This window comes from Dreissena polymorpha, chromosome 9 (assembly GCF_020536995.1).
Source record: "Dreissena polymorpha isolate Duluth1 chromosome 9, UMN_Dpol_1.0, whole genome shotgun sequence".
Taxonomy (NCBI): Eukaryota; Metazoa; Mollusca; class Bivalvia; order Myida; family Dreissenidae; genus Dreissena; species Dreissena polymorpha.
Genome location: NC_068363.1, coordinates 20,670,684 through 20,684,979, shown reverse-complemented (window position 1 = coordinate 20,684,979; position 14,296 = coordinate 20,670,684). Strand labels below are relative to the sequence as shown.

At 35.5% G+C, this 14,296-nt stretch overlaps 1 protein-coding gene and 1 long non-coding RNA gene across 2 annotated transcripts in view; both read left to right on the top strand.

Annotated features, from left to right (window-relative positions):
- The window catches only part of LOC127843692 (endonuclease/exonuclease/phosphatase family domain-containing protein 1-like), a 140,942-nt gene that overhangs the window by 15,319 nt on the left and 111,327 nt on the right, over positions 1-14,296 (top strand). The window lies entirely within an intron of this gene.
- Positions 2,310-2,886, top strand: LOC127843695 (uncharacterized). Its single transcript, XR_008032291.1, has 2 exons — positions 2,310-2,536; positions 2,699-2,886. It is a non-coding gene; the product is annotated as an uncharacterized LOC127843695 (long non-coding RNA).

The following is a 14,296-nucleotide window of genomic DNA, read 5'->3' as shown; positions in this document are numbered from 1 at the left end:
CTAGTTCGAATTCCCATAGTACTAGCCCGACTTGCCTGTAGATTTACATCTTAATTTCAATGACTGTTTTCTGGATGTGGTCGGTCTGTCTGTCGGTGGACCTGTTCGTTTCCGATCAATAACTCGTCAATAAATGGACCGATTGGCTTTATACTTCACATGTGCATTGGCCTTTGACAGTAGATGATCCCTATTGACATTGGGGTCACTAGGTTAAAGATCAAGGTCACTATCACACTTATATTGTTTTGCTGGATGTCAGTCCGTTTGTCTGTCGGGAGACCAGTTCGTTTCCAATCAATAACTCGTCCACGAATGGACCGATTGGCTTGATACTTCACATGTGCATTTGCTTTGACAGTAGATGACCCCTATTGAAATTGGAGTCACTAGGTTAAAGATCAAGGTCACTATCACACATTGTTTTGCTGGATGTCAGTCGGTTTTCTGTAGGGAGACCAGTTCGTTTCCGATTAATAACTCGTCCACGAATGGACCGATTGGCTTGATACTTCACATGTGCATTGGCTTTGACAGTAGATGACCCCTATTGAAATTGGAGTCACAAGGTGAAAGATCATGGTCACTATCACACTAAGTGTAAAATTCATTTCCCATCAATCACTCCTAAACGAATTGACTGATTGGCTTGATACTTCCTGTGTGCATTGGCCTTGGACAGTATATTACCCGTATTCAAATTGGGGTCATAAGGTCAAAGGTCAAGGTCACTGTCAGTTATGATATGATATCATGCTGAAGACAGGGGTGTGATTTTTCCGCGGATTTCCGCGGATCGGGTTGTCTCGGAGGTCATTTCTGAGATTCGCCTAAATTCGTAAAAAAAATTGGGGGGGGGGGGTACGTCCGATTCCGCGGACGTCTTTTATAAGCGGCCCGAAATATCCGCGGCTCGCGTAATCATTCCGCATCTTACACTGGTAGATTCTGCCTAAGCAATTTGAAACAAGCGATCTCATTGGCTGTTGTTTTCCAATCTACCAATTGAAATCGTTCTTTCTAAATGCGTTCGGTATTTCTTTTCGGATTTGTTTGCAAATGGCGCAGTTGCAAAGCGAAAATTAAGTGTCATCATATAGTAAGATAGGATAAATGAAATGTGTCTGTCAACGATAAAGACTGCGTTTTAGGTACAAGCAACACATATTTTGTTTACAAATGTGCACAGTGAATTTGTGTCACGGAAACCAGTGTTTGCAAATTGGAGTTCACTCTACTTGCGAAGTAAAACAATTTAGAAGAGTATCGTTTGAAAATGGAAATAGACAAACATGATTTGATATATATGTTAGTGGATCTGTGTGTAATCAGATTCATATGCATATTCTGCTTTATTATGTTTGTCACAATGTTCAGTTAACTGAAAAAGCATTGAACTGAAGATGTGAAATGCAAGATATTGAAAGGTAAACACATTAAAATATATTAATTTAACTCAGTTTAATACATTTATAAACTCAACAAGAACACTCAAGTGTGTTTGTTTATTTTTATTAATGTTTTCCCCATTTGATATTTAATTAAATAAGTCCATTTACCGTGAATACATTGAAAAACTGCTGTTTTTGATCACAGTAAATATTGTTTACTTTGCATCCTCAGTATGTGAAGTTAAACAGGTTTTCATAAAGAAATAGTGTAATGAAGTTCAAGAAATTGTTTATTTTAATGTATGTTTTATTTTAATGTCTGTTTTAAGGTTTGTCATTGCGTTATGCGCGCAATTCGCGTAGTCAAAATCAGTCAACATAATTTTCCTCCCCTCTGACTTTGCCTCAATCACACCCCTGTGAAGAGTGTGTAGAGTAACTCCACACTGGTCTAGATGTAAGCCGTAAGAGTTATTGGCTGTCAGGTCCTGCTCCTGGAATGGCTCGATCCATCTCTTCTCACTGGTCTAGATGTAAGCCGTTAGAGTTATTGGCTGTCAGGTCCTGCTCCTGGAATGGCTCGATCCATCTCTTCTTCTGCACTTCGTTGTCTGCTATCACTCCTCATATCTTGTCCATTACTGGCCTCTCTGATTTGACATATTTACCTGCTATTCTCTTGGTGATAGAGTACAGGCCCTTGGTTTTTTTGTTGCATGCTTTCTTTTCTGTAATGCTTCTTTTACAAGCGTCTTTAGGTAGATATGTTTGGCTTCTCATATGCGTCGCTTGACATTCCTTTTTGTGTATGTGTGCTCTTCTTGTGCTTTTGCTTTTTCTGCTCTTGTTCCGCTGCAGTTGGCCCTAATTTCTTTTTCTTCTTTGTTTCAATGATATGTAGTGTTGGTCCTAGTTTCTTTTTAACCAGGTTTTCCGAAGGAAAAAACTGGTTATTAGATTGGCGAATGCGGGCGGGCTGGCTGGCTGGCGGGCTGGCGGAATAAGCTTGTCCGGGCCATAACTATGTCGTTCATTGTCAGATTTTAAAATCATTTGGCACATTTGTTCACCATCATTGGACGGTGTGTCGCGCGAAATAATTACGTCGATATCTCCAAGGTCAAGGTCACACTTTGAGTTCAAAGGTCAAAAATGGCCATAAATGAGCTTGTCCGAGCCATAACTATGTCGTTCATCGTCAGATTTTAAAATCATATGGCACATTTGTTCACCATCATTGGACGGTGTGTCGCGCAAAATAATTACGTCGATATCTCCAAGGTCAAGGTCACACTTTGAGTTCAAAGGTCAAAAATGGCCATAAATGAGCTTGTCCTGGCCATAACTATGTCATTCATTGTGAGATTTTAAAATCATTTGGCACATTTGTTCACCATCATGGGACGGTGTGTCCCACGAAAGAATCACGTCAATATCTCCAATGTCAAGGTCGCCACGACTAAAAATAGATTTAAAAAAAAAAAACTTACAAAGGGGGTTAATTTTTTTTGGTCATTTCAAAAGTTCAGTTTGAGTTTTCTCCCTTTATCAGATTTTTTTTTCACAATGAAAACCTGGTTTTGTGACAATTTTGTCCCTTGTTCTTCTTTGTTTCAATGTTATGTAGTGTTGGCCCTAGTTTGTTTTTCTTCTTTGTTTCAATGTTATGTAGTGTTGGCCCTAGTTTCTTTTTCTTCTTTGTTTCAATGTTATGTAGTGTTGGCCCTAGTTTCTTTTTCTTCTTTGTTTCAATGATATGTAGTGTTTTTGCTGATAGCCATTTGGGTGTACAACTATGGTACATCTTTGGATCAAGTACTTGTTGGCATCTTTAAGGCACTGCTTCTTTCACTTGCTGCCACTTTTGCTGTTCTCTTCTTCAAGCAGTTCCTTTAAGATCTGGAAATAGTTGGATAGAGTGACCATAAACTTTTCTTTTTTTATCCGGTTGTCTTTTAGCATAGTGGTTTTGTAACGCTGGTGTTTGCTTGACGCCCCTGTCTATCTCTTCTTTTGCTTCAGTTTCAATTGAGTCACAAGGAAAAGATGGTCTGATTCAACATCTACTCATCACTTGATGGGTACATACTCTCTGACTTTTACAGCATCAGGGCTTCTGCCAGGGTGTGTGCTGCATCCTCCTGCTTATGTCCCAAGTGCAGCAGTAACTTGCTGGAAGTCAATCACTTCTACCCAGAATTAATCCATCATTATTCGCTGATTTTATGACAGTTCAACTTTCTTATATCTCCTCCAACTTGTGCTGTCTCCCCAGTCTGGGACATGTATGGATGGTGGTGTTGGTCCTGGTGGAGATGATGTTCTTCAGCCTGGCGGCTTCCAGGAGGTCTATCTTCTCCCTTTTCCATGATGTATTGTTTTTCTGTAGCTACAGTGTTTTTTATAAAGTAGGGTTGCTAGCTATATGCAAAAATAATCTGGCAACAGTTATAGCATATAAGGGAGGCTACTCCATAGATAGTTGGAATTACCTCTTATTCTTGAAGTACGTCACTTTACTAAAACATATAAGGGAGGCTTCTCCATAGATAGTTGGAATTACCTCTTATTCTTCAAGTACGTCACTTTACTCAAAGTTGTTCTGAATTAAGTTTGAAATTTGTCAAAAACTATGTGCATTCAAAAATTCAATTAGATATGTTTCATATAAGGTGTCTAATATTAAAAGAATGATGTTTTTGTTTATTTTAGATTTTGATGATCTTCGAAATCTAGGCTATCTCAATTGTATTGCCGACGGTGTCTTCACAAACATAAGTGACGCCAACAAAAAAGGCAGCAAGACATACGATAACATCTGGATATCTAAACAGACAAAACAAGTGTTCACTGGTAAAAATTATTTTATCCCCCGCCAAAGGCGGAGGGATATAGAATTGGCGTTGTTCATCAGTCTGTCTGTCCATCCGTCTGTCTGTCCGTCCATCTCAAAATTTATCTTTGGCGGGGGATATCAATTCAACAAATGTGCTTGTTAATATTGTTGTTATATTGTGTTTGATTTTGCAGATCCAAAGCTTTGTGTATTGTAAAAGACTTGTGTTGAAGATTTCCATCAGTTGATGTTTATTATCCCGCGCCATAGGCGGAGGGATATTGTTTTGGTGTTGTCCGTCTTTCCGTCCGTCCGTCCATAGCAATATCTTGGAAGTGCTTTGGCGAATTTCATTGAATGAGTATGTATAAGGATAAGAGGATGATGCACGCCAAATGACATTGTACACCATCTGTTAATAATGGAGTTATGGCCCTTTGTATCTTGAAAAAATCCTTTTTTGAGTGTCAGATATATTACTTTTGTGTCCAGAAGCATATTGGTGGGGAATATCAATTCAATGAATTTGCTTATTTAAACTTTGCTTACCATTGATTAATAGGTAAATAATATCGATTGAATTAAGTATGTTTATCAATGAAAATGTTTATCAATAAGTTCTTGTTCCTGATTCTCAAATAAACATAAATGTATCATATTGTCAAACCATGGAGATTTAATTATGTTGATGCCATTATTTCCGCAAACAATTCAACAGTAAATATGCAAACTAATTGTTGAAAAGCTTAACATATGGAGATAATTTGTTAATGTTTGTTCATTTCCGGTTTAAAATCTGCGCATATGATTATCAGAAGTATACGATTATGTTGTTTTAGACGGTTTTATGGTAATATATTTTATTCCTCTGTACAGGTCAATGTGACGTCGTGAGAGAGGGCCTGTCCAGTCCCTGGATCCCCAAGGGCTGGACGTGGGGCGGGGTCGTGAGTGACCACTGTCCAGTGTGGGCCCAGTTCTACACGGGCCGTGACCTTGACACTGGAGACCTGAAGATCGGACCAGAGGTTATTAAATTTGCACTGACTGACTGATGTTTTGTAAAAGATTAGAATATTACACATGTTACTCTGGTTATGTGACAGACATCACTGATATCGAATTGGTGATGCAATTCTTCAAACAGTAAACAGTGAAAATATTCCACACTTTTCATTATGTTATTGCTGTGAAAATCGCCATTTAAACTACTTGAAAATGGAAGCCAATAATAAACTAATAAGACAAAATTAACCAGCGATTGAACATTTTTTGTGTTTTAATATCAGAAATATTCTCCTGGTCAAATGTTAACAATTTTTTTAGCAAATTTGTTCAACATGTTATGGTACGTGAAGTTTTGAGATGTTGATGTTATTTTATGTTTTGATGTACTGCTGATTTCACATTAGGTGTACCATTCTTGGGAATGTGGAAAATAGTGAATGCCACATTTGTTTTTAAGTAGATTTTGTGTTCCTTGTTATAGTAAAACTCTCAATTTACAACATATGAACCAATAAACCATATTTTATTACTTACACGTGAATGTCTACTGGTAATTATAATTCTTAAAAGTTTTGCTTTAATGTCAGAAATATTTTGTATAATTCTTATTTCAGTATAGCTTATAATACCAATTAGATTGTGTTAATATGTTTGAATACACAAAACAAATTATATTTATAATTTTATCAAAATTTGATAATGTTTTGTTGTTTTAACTTTGATGTAGCATTTCTGCTGAATTTCACCATTCTTGGGAATGTGGAAAATAGTGAATGCCACATTTGTTTTCAAGTAGTTTGTGTGTTCCTTGTTATAGTAAAACGCTCTATTCACAACATATGAACAAATAAACCATCTTTAATTACTTGCACATGAATGTCTACGGTAATTATAATTGTTATAAGTTTTGCCTTAATGTCAGAAATATTTTGTATAATTCTTATTTCATTGTAGCTAGCAAAACCATTTATATTGTGTTGATGTGTTTGAATACACAAAACAAATTATATTTATTATATTATCAAAATTTGATAAGGTTTTGTTGTTTAACTCTGATATAACATTTCTGCTGAATTTCACCAGTTTGTATTATTACTTGCTCCATTTTAATAATTTAATAATCAAAATATTTTATGAAAGCATTTTTCGATTGTGAATTGTGAAGTTTTAATTTTATGAAGTGCAGTGTACAGCGGAAAATGCATTTTTTTTAATGAAACACCCGTTTAATGCATAATTGTCATCATTTATTTGATCCTGTGTATTTAATATTTATAAATTATATTATGTCTTATTGAAATCTGTAATAATATATATATAGTTCCCTGTATGAATTTGTTATAGATTAAAATAAAATGTTTTGTTCCATTTGGGAATATTTCATAGACCACCATGTTTTTGTCTGTTTAAATTAATTGTATACATTGTTGTATTTTGAACAATATTAACATTAGTATTAAATGAGCGTCTAGCAATAGCCAAAAGTATGTATCGGGATAAACTTACTGTATTTGGGTTCATTTACATTCAAGTAGAATGCATTTTTTAAGGTGTTTATTATTAGTATATACCGTAGGACTTTAAGATAATATGATTTTCAATAATGTAGTTGTATTTTGCTTTTGTTTGTTATTGCTAAATAAAAATTGGAGTTTGATATAGATAATACTGGGAAAATGCTACATATATATGCCTAACAGAATGTGTCCTGCATTTAGAAAGTGACTTAATATAAACATACTTGAGCTGTGATTTGGAAAAATATGTATTCAATACATGTGCGTATAGGATTGTCCCAGTCTTATGAAGTCTACAAGCGCTAATAAGGGACGACAGTTTCTCTTGCTTTTATTAAATTTCAGTCTTCAGAAGTAAATTAGGGGCCATTAGTTATAGGTCAATATTTATGCATCTAAAACTTGAGAATAAGCAGCAGCAGTTTATGTTCTTTGATCAATTACTTATGATTGGATTGAGATAATGTGCTGAAGATTTGTGGAAGTGTATACCCAGCTTACATACCCTATCTGGATTCCATTTCGGGCCAGTTGTGTTAAAGTCAATGTCACTATTATTAAAATTAGACAAACTACACTCAGTAACACCGCTTTTATATTAGGGTATTGTTCCTAAATTGTATGAATTGTTAGCTCTACGCTTTTATATGAGGGTATTGTTGCTAAATTGTATGAACTGTTAGCTCACCGCTTTAATATTAGGGTATTGTTCCTAAATTGTAGAATTGTTAGCTCACCGCTTTTATATTAGGGTATTGTTTCTAAATTGTAGAATTGTTAGCTCACCGCTTTTATATTAGGGTATTGTTCCTAAATTGTAGAATTGTTAGCTCACCGCTTTTATATTAGGGTATTGTTCCTAAATTGTAGAATTGTTAGCTCACCGCTTTTATATTAGGGTATTGTTTCTGAATTGTATGAATTGTTAGCTCACCGCTTTTATATTAGGGTATTGTTCCTAAATTGTAGAATTGTTAGCTCACCGCTTTTATATTAGGGTATTGTTTCTGAATTGTAGAATTGTTAGCTCACCGCTTTTATATTAGGGTATTGTTTCTGAATTGTATGAATTGTTAGCTCACCGCTTTTATATTAGGGTATTGTTTCTGAATTGTAGAATTGTTAGCTCACCGCTTTTATATTAGGGTATTGTTTCTGAATTGTATGAATTGTTAGCTCACCGCTTTTATATTAGGGTATTGTTTCTGAATTGTATGAATTGTTAGCTCACCGCTTTTATATTAGGGTATTGTTCCTAAATTGTATGAATTGTTAGCTCACCACTTTTATATTAGGGTATTGTTCCTAAATTGTATGAATTGTTAGCTCACCACTTTTATATTAGGGTATTGTTCCTAAATTGTATGAATTGTTAGCTAACCGCTTTTATATTAGGGTATTGTTCCTAAATTGTATGAATTGTTAGCTCACCGCTTTTATATTAGGGTATTGTTCCTAAATTGTATGAATTGTTAGCTCACCGCTTTTATATTAGGGTAGTGTTCCTAAATTGTATGAATTGTTAGCTCACCGCTTTTATATTAGGGTATTGTTCCTAAATTGTATGAATTGTTAGCTCACCACTTTTATATTAGGGTATTGTTCCTAAATTGTATGAATTGTTAGCTCACCGCTTTTATATTAGGGTATTGTTCCTAAATTGTATGAATTGTTAGCTCACCGCTTTTATATTAGGGTATTGTTCCTAAATTGTAGAATTGTTAGCTCTACGCTTTTATATTAGGGTATTGTTCCTAAATTGTATGAATTGTTAGCTTACGTGTAGACGTAGCTTGGGAAAACTAGATAAAAGTCAAAGTCACTGTAAGTTAATTAAAAACTTCCGCTTACATAACTTAAATTGTATGAAGAATTTCCGCTGTTTTTTGTAGGTGTAGGTAGATTCCACGCAGTCTTAGATGATGTAAGCGTGTATTTTAATCCCACTGACACATTACATGTAAAACAGAATTAGTTTGCATTATACACATGTATTTAATTGAGTCGTATAATGTCAGCATATTGTTCCTACTGAAAATGTTTGTCAGGACAGTGTAAATTGCAAAATATTGTTACTTGTCTTTTATTCAAGAAAATACTGTGGGTATACCACGTACACTACTTTATGTATGGATCCACCTTTTGTCTTCTTGATCTCGACTGCTCAGTATAGATGTTTTCCTTATACTTATTTCTTATTGCATTTGATAAATATTGTATTGATGAGGAAGATCAAATGTTCATTATACTGTCTTGAACAAGTTTAGGTTACAGCTAATTTCATAAAACAAAATTGCCACTTTTTATTATGTAATATGAAACTTTTATATGTGTCATAAAATACAACAGTGTACGAAACCAATTTGCCAAAACACTTTTTAATTTTAATTTCTAAATCTTGTAATATATAAAGGTGTGTCTTTTGTGACACTATATTATGTTGGCAATGTGTGCTTATTAGTTTCTATTAAACGCACATGTTATTATTTATTTAAATAAAGACTAATAATAAATAATGTAAACTATTTACTTTTTTGATATTATTTGAAATGACCATTTTTCAAGTATTTGTAAATAGTCCTACAAGCTTTTTTAGCCGGATTTTTTTCGAAAAAATCTCGGCTTATAGATTGATGTTGTCGGGCGGGCGGGCGGGCGGGGTGGCGGCGTGCTCGAAAATGTTAAAGTTCTTATTTCATATTATAACTTTGGTATGCTTGGACCTAGAGTCTTCAAACTTGACATGAAGGTTGGCCAGGATTAACAGATGACCACTGGTCATTTCAAGGTCATTCATTTGAAGGTCAAGGTCACTGTGACCTTCAATATAAAAAATGTTAAAGTTGTTATAACTTTGGTATGCTTGGACCTAGAGTCTTGAAACTTGACATGAAGGTTGGCCATAACTAGTTAGTAACCACTGGTCATTTCAAGGTCATTCATTTGAAGGTCAAGGTCACTGTGACCTTGAATGTAAAAATGTTAAAGTTCTTATTTCATGGTATAACTTTGGTATGCTTGGACCTAGAGTCTTCAAACTTGACATGAAGGTTGGCCAGGATTAACAGATGACCACTGGTCATTTCAAGGTCATTCATTTGAAGGTGAAGGTCACTGTGACCTTCAATATAAAAATGTTAAAGTTGTTATAACTTTGGTATGCTTGGACCTAGAGTCTTGAAACTTGACATGAAGGTTGGCCAGAACTAGTAAGTAACCACTGGACATTTCAAGGTCATTCATTTGAAGGTCAAGGTCACTGTGACCTTGAATGTAAAAATGTTAAAGTTGTTATAACTTTGGTATGCTTGGACCTAGAGTCTTGAAACTTGACATGAAGGTTGGCCAGAACTAGTAAGTAACCACTGGACATTTCAAGGTCATTCATTTGAAGGTCAAGGTCACTGTGACCTTGAATGTAAAAATGTTAAAGTTCTTATTTCATGTTATAACTTTGGTATGCTTGTACCTAGAGTCTTCAAACTTGAAATAAAGATTGGCCAGTACTAGAAGATGACCACTGGTCATTTCAATGTCATTCATTTGAAGGTCAAGGTCACTGTGACCTTAAATGTTAAAATGTTAAAATTGTTATAACTTTGGTATGCTTGGACATAGAGTCTTCAAACTTGACATGAAGGTTTGCAAGCACACTTAGATGACCACTGGTCATTTCAAGGTCATTCATTCTAAGGTCAAGGTCACTGTGACCTTGAATGTAAAAATGTTAAAGTTCTTATAACTTTGGTATGTTACTAATTTGCTAATAAAAAAATTGAGATCAAACTTTCCTAATTGTCAATTCAAGTTCATATTTGTGACCTTAAATGTTATTGTTGTTCATGTATATGCATGCATTCAAAACATAACACAAGGTTTGCTCATGCCTTGAAAAGTACTTACATTTCATTTTGACCTTTGAACAATATTTCAGTAATTTAAGTATTGCATTGACAAAAACACGAAAGGTACTTTCCTGTCATTTAAATCAAAAATCCGGCTTCAATGCGGTCATCTCCGACCGCGGAACTCTTGTTTGTAGTATTATTTACTAACATTATTTCATGTTCCTTATAGGCACATTTATTTATTTCGAACTTTCTCCCTCGGTATTCTAACCAGGTCCAAGCGGGTAAGGTTCATATCTTTAAAACACAGCATTCACGGCAAACATCATCCTAATATATACATTCACAATAATACTGTGTCATTTTCATCATGGATATCATACGCCTTGCGAACTTCAATATAAAATGTTAGTATCTGCAATTTATATTTATTGATTGCTCTCCCATGTCGTAAAACACGCGTGTTTATCGAATTGTATTTATACATATTTTTATGAACAAATGCTCAAAGGTTGCCCGTAATATATTGAGGATATTTGTTGGATTCGATGGGATATCGATTTTATTATGCCCCCATTTGAAGAAGAGGGTGTATATTGTTTTGCACATGCCGGTCTGTATGTCAGTCCGTATGCCCGTATGTCCGTCCACCAGATGGTTTCCGGATGATAACTCAAGAACGCTTAGGCCTAGGATCATGAAACTTCATAGGTACATTAATCATGACTCGCAGATGACCCCTATTGATTTTGAGGTCACTAGGTCAAAGGTCAAGGTCACTGTGACCCGAAATAGTGAAATGGTTTCCGGATGATCACTCAAGAACGCTTATGCCTAGGATCTTGAAACCTCATGGGTACATTGATCATGACTCGCAGATGACCCCTATTGATTTTCAGGTCACTAAGTCAAAGGTCAAGGTCACAGTGACCCGAAATAATAAAATGCTTTCTGGATGATAACTCAAGAACGCTTATGCCTAGGATCATGAAACTTCATAGGTACATTGATCATGACTCGCAGATGACCCCTATTGATTTCAGGTCACTAGGTCAAAGGTCAAGGTGATTCAACTTAGAAAAATGGTTTCCGGATGATAACTCAATAATGCTTATGCCTAGGATCATGAAACTTCATAGGTATATTGATCATGACTCGCAAATGACCCTATTAATTTTCTGGTCACTAGGTCAAAGGTCAAGGTCACATTGCCAAAAAACGTATTCACACAATGGCTTCCACTACAACTGACAGCCCATATGGGGGGCATGCATGTTTTACAAACAGCCCTTGTTTAACGAGTGATCATATAAAATAATATGTTCACGAGTGGCGCAACCAAAAATATATTTTCTATGATCACGAGTGAATTAAAATCGATATTCCATCGAATCCAACAAATGTTATTTTTATTGTATGATTTTCTCACCGTTTATTTACATTGTAAAAGAGTCTGACTGGATAATATTGCTGGATTTATGACGTCATTTTGTCGAAAAAATGTTGTCATTGCACAGTTAAACATTTAAAAATATTGATATTTTTCACGGTAAATTTTCACTGTTCGAAACAGTAGAATACCAGTTTTATTTCAATGATAAACCACCGGAAAGCATAAAAGAAAAACAATTATTGAATACTCCTCGTTTAATCGTCATCATAATCAGCAGCAGCCTTATTATCCTCATCCTCATCCCAATCATTATCAGCATCACCATCATCTGTATCCTCATCATCATCAGCAGCAGTAGCAGCAACATCATCATCATCAGCAGCTGTAGCTGCAGCATTATCATCAGCAGCATGATCATTATGATCATCATCACCACCACCATCATCACCACCACCATCATCACCACCACCATTATCATTATCATCATCATCCTTATCTTTTTCTTCGCTGTCGTCGTATTTATCGTCGACGCCATTTTCGTCGTCGTCGGAATCATCATCGGTATCAGAAGCAGAAACCACAGCAGCAATAACAACAGCAACAGCATCTTTCAGCATCATCGGGGTCAAACATCAACTGAATCACGCTAAGAGTTATTATTGTTAATAAAAAAGTCAACGCCAACAATGCTATTTTTATACCCCCATGAACAAAGTTTAGGGGTGTATATAGGAGTGACCTTGTTGGTCGGTCTGTCTGTCGGTCGGTCCGGATTAAGTGCCCGCTCTCTAATTCAAGTTGTTTTCATCCGATCTTCACCAAACTTGGTCAGATGATGTATCCAGACAATGTCTAGGTCAAATACGAATATGGGTCATGCCGGGTTAAAAATGAGGTCACAGGGTCACTTAGTGCGTTTTAAACATTGAGCATGGTGTCCGCTCTCTAATTCAAGTAGTTTTCATCAGAGCCTCACGAAACTTTGTCAGAAGTTGTATATATAGAGAATATATGGTTGGTGACTTTTGATATCATGTGATATAAGACGAGTCTGATATGGCGTAGGAAAAGGCGAGGCTTGCCGAGCCTTTTCACACGCCATATCGGACGAGTCTTATATCACATGATATCAAAAGTCACCAACCATATATTCTATTTATTATGCCACATTTTAAAGTAAATAAGAAAATATTCACAAAACAAACAAAAACAAACAACCGCTAAATTCATTGATAAATATGCAAATTAGTAGCAACCTGAGTACATCTGCTAGCGTCTATGCATATATATTTACACATAAAAAATAGTTCGAAAGTAAGCAACAATCAATCAAATTTAAACGCACATAATACAAAAACTAAAGCGAGAAATCGAAACTTAAAAGAACAATTTCTGCACTAAAAACACAATACCAATATTTTTTACAATAACACATTCGACATGTACTTCCAAGAGTACACACCAACCGCTATTTTCAAAGCGAATGTGTAGAGTGAAAATTTCAAACAATAAATACAATAATCAAATGGAACGGGATTTTAACGTAGTTTGCAATTTGGAAGTGATAAGAGTGATTTAGTGTTCAACTTGTCCATCTCCGTAATATACGTTTAGTTGTGAGATGTTCACAGTTTTCGGACAGTTTTCCCCAAAAAACAGGCCTTCACGTGCGAAATGGTTAGTGTTATATGCAGACGCGCATAACAGTTTGAATTCAGAAAACAGATTTTTTGTGCAGATTGTGTATCACGTGATGATCAGTTGGAGGTGTATATTTTGCGGCACTATTAGAATTTGTAATGCAGATTTTTAGTGCAGATTATGATGAAACCCTATTCGTCTGCGTCAATAATTTGTCGTAGAATTGTGGTGTATAATAGCGTAAGAAAAAAAAGATTGAGTTCTGAATACAGATTTATAGTGAAGATTGTGTAACTTCTATTTGCATGTAAGCGTTATATGTAGACGTGCACAACAGATTGAGTTCTGAATACAGATTTATAGTGCATTGTGTTAGTTCTATTTACATGCTTCTATACGATATTCGCAAGTTTTATACGCGTGGTATAGCGTTGGGGAACAAATGAGCACATATAAATTTGTATCCAGATAACTTTCACATCGTGCTTATACGATTTAATTCTGGATTATACGATTGTTGCCTATTGATCTGTGTACATTGAAATGCGCGTATACGGTCTTAAGGCCCACTCTCACTATGATGCCGGTGGAGCCCCGGTGCGTGATCCGGGATCTACCGGGATGAACCGGGGCTCTACCAGGATGAACCGGGGACGATAGGG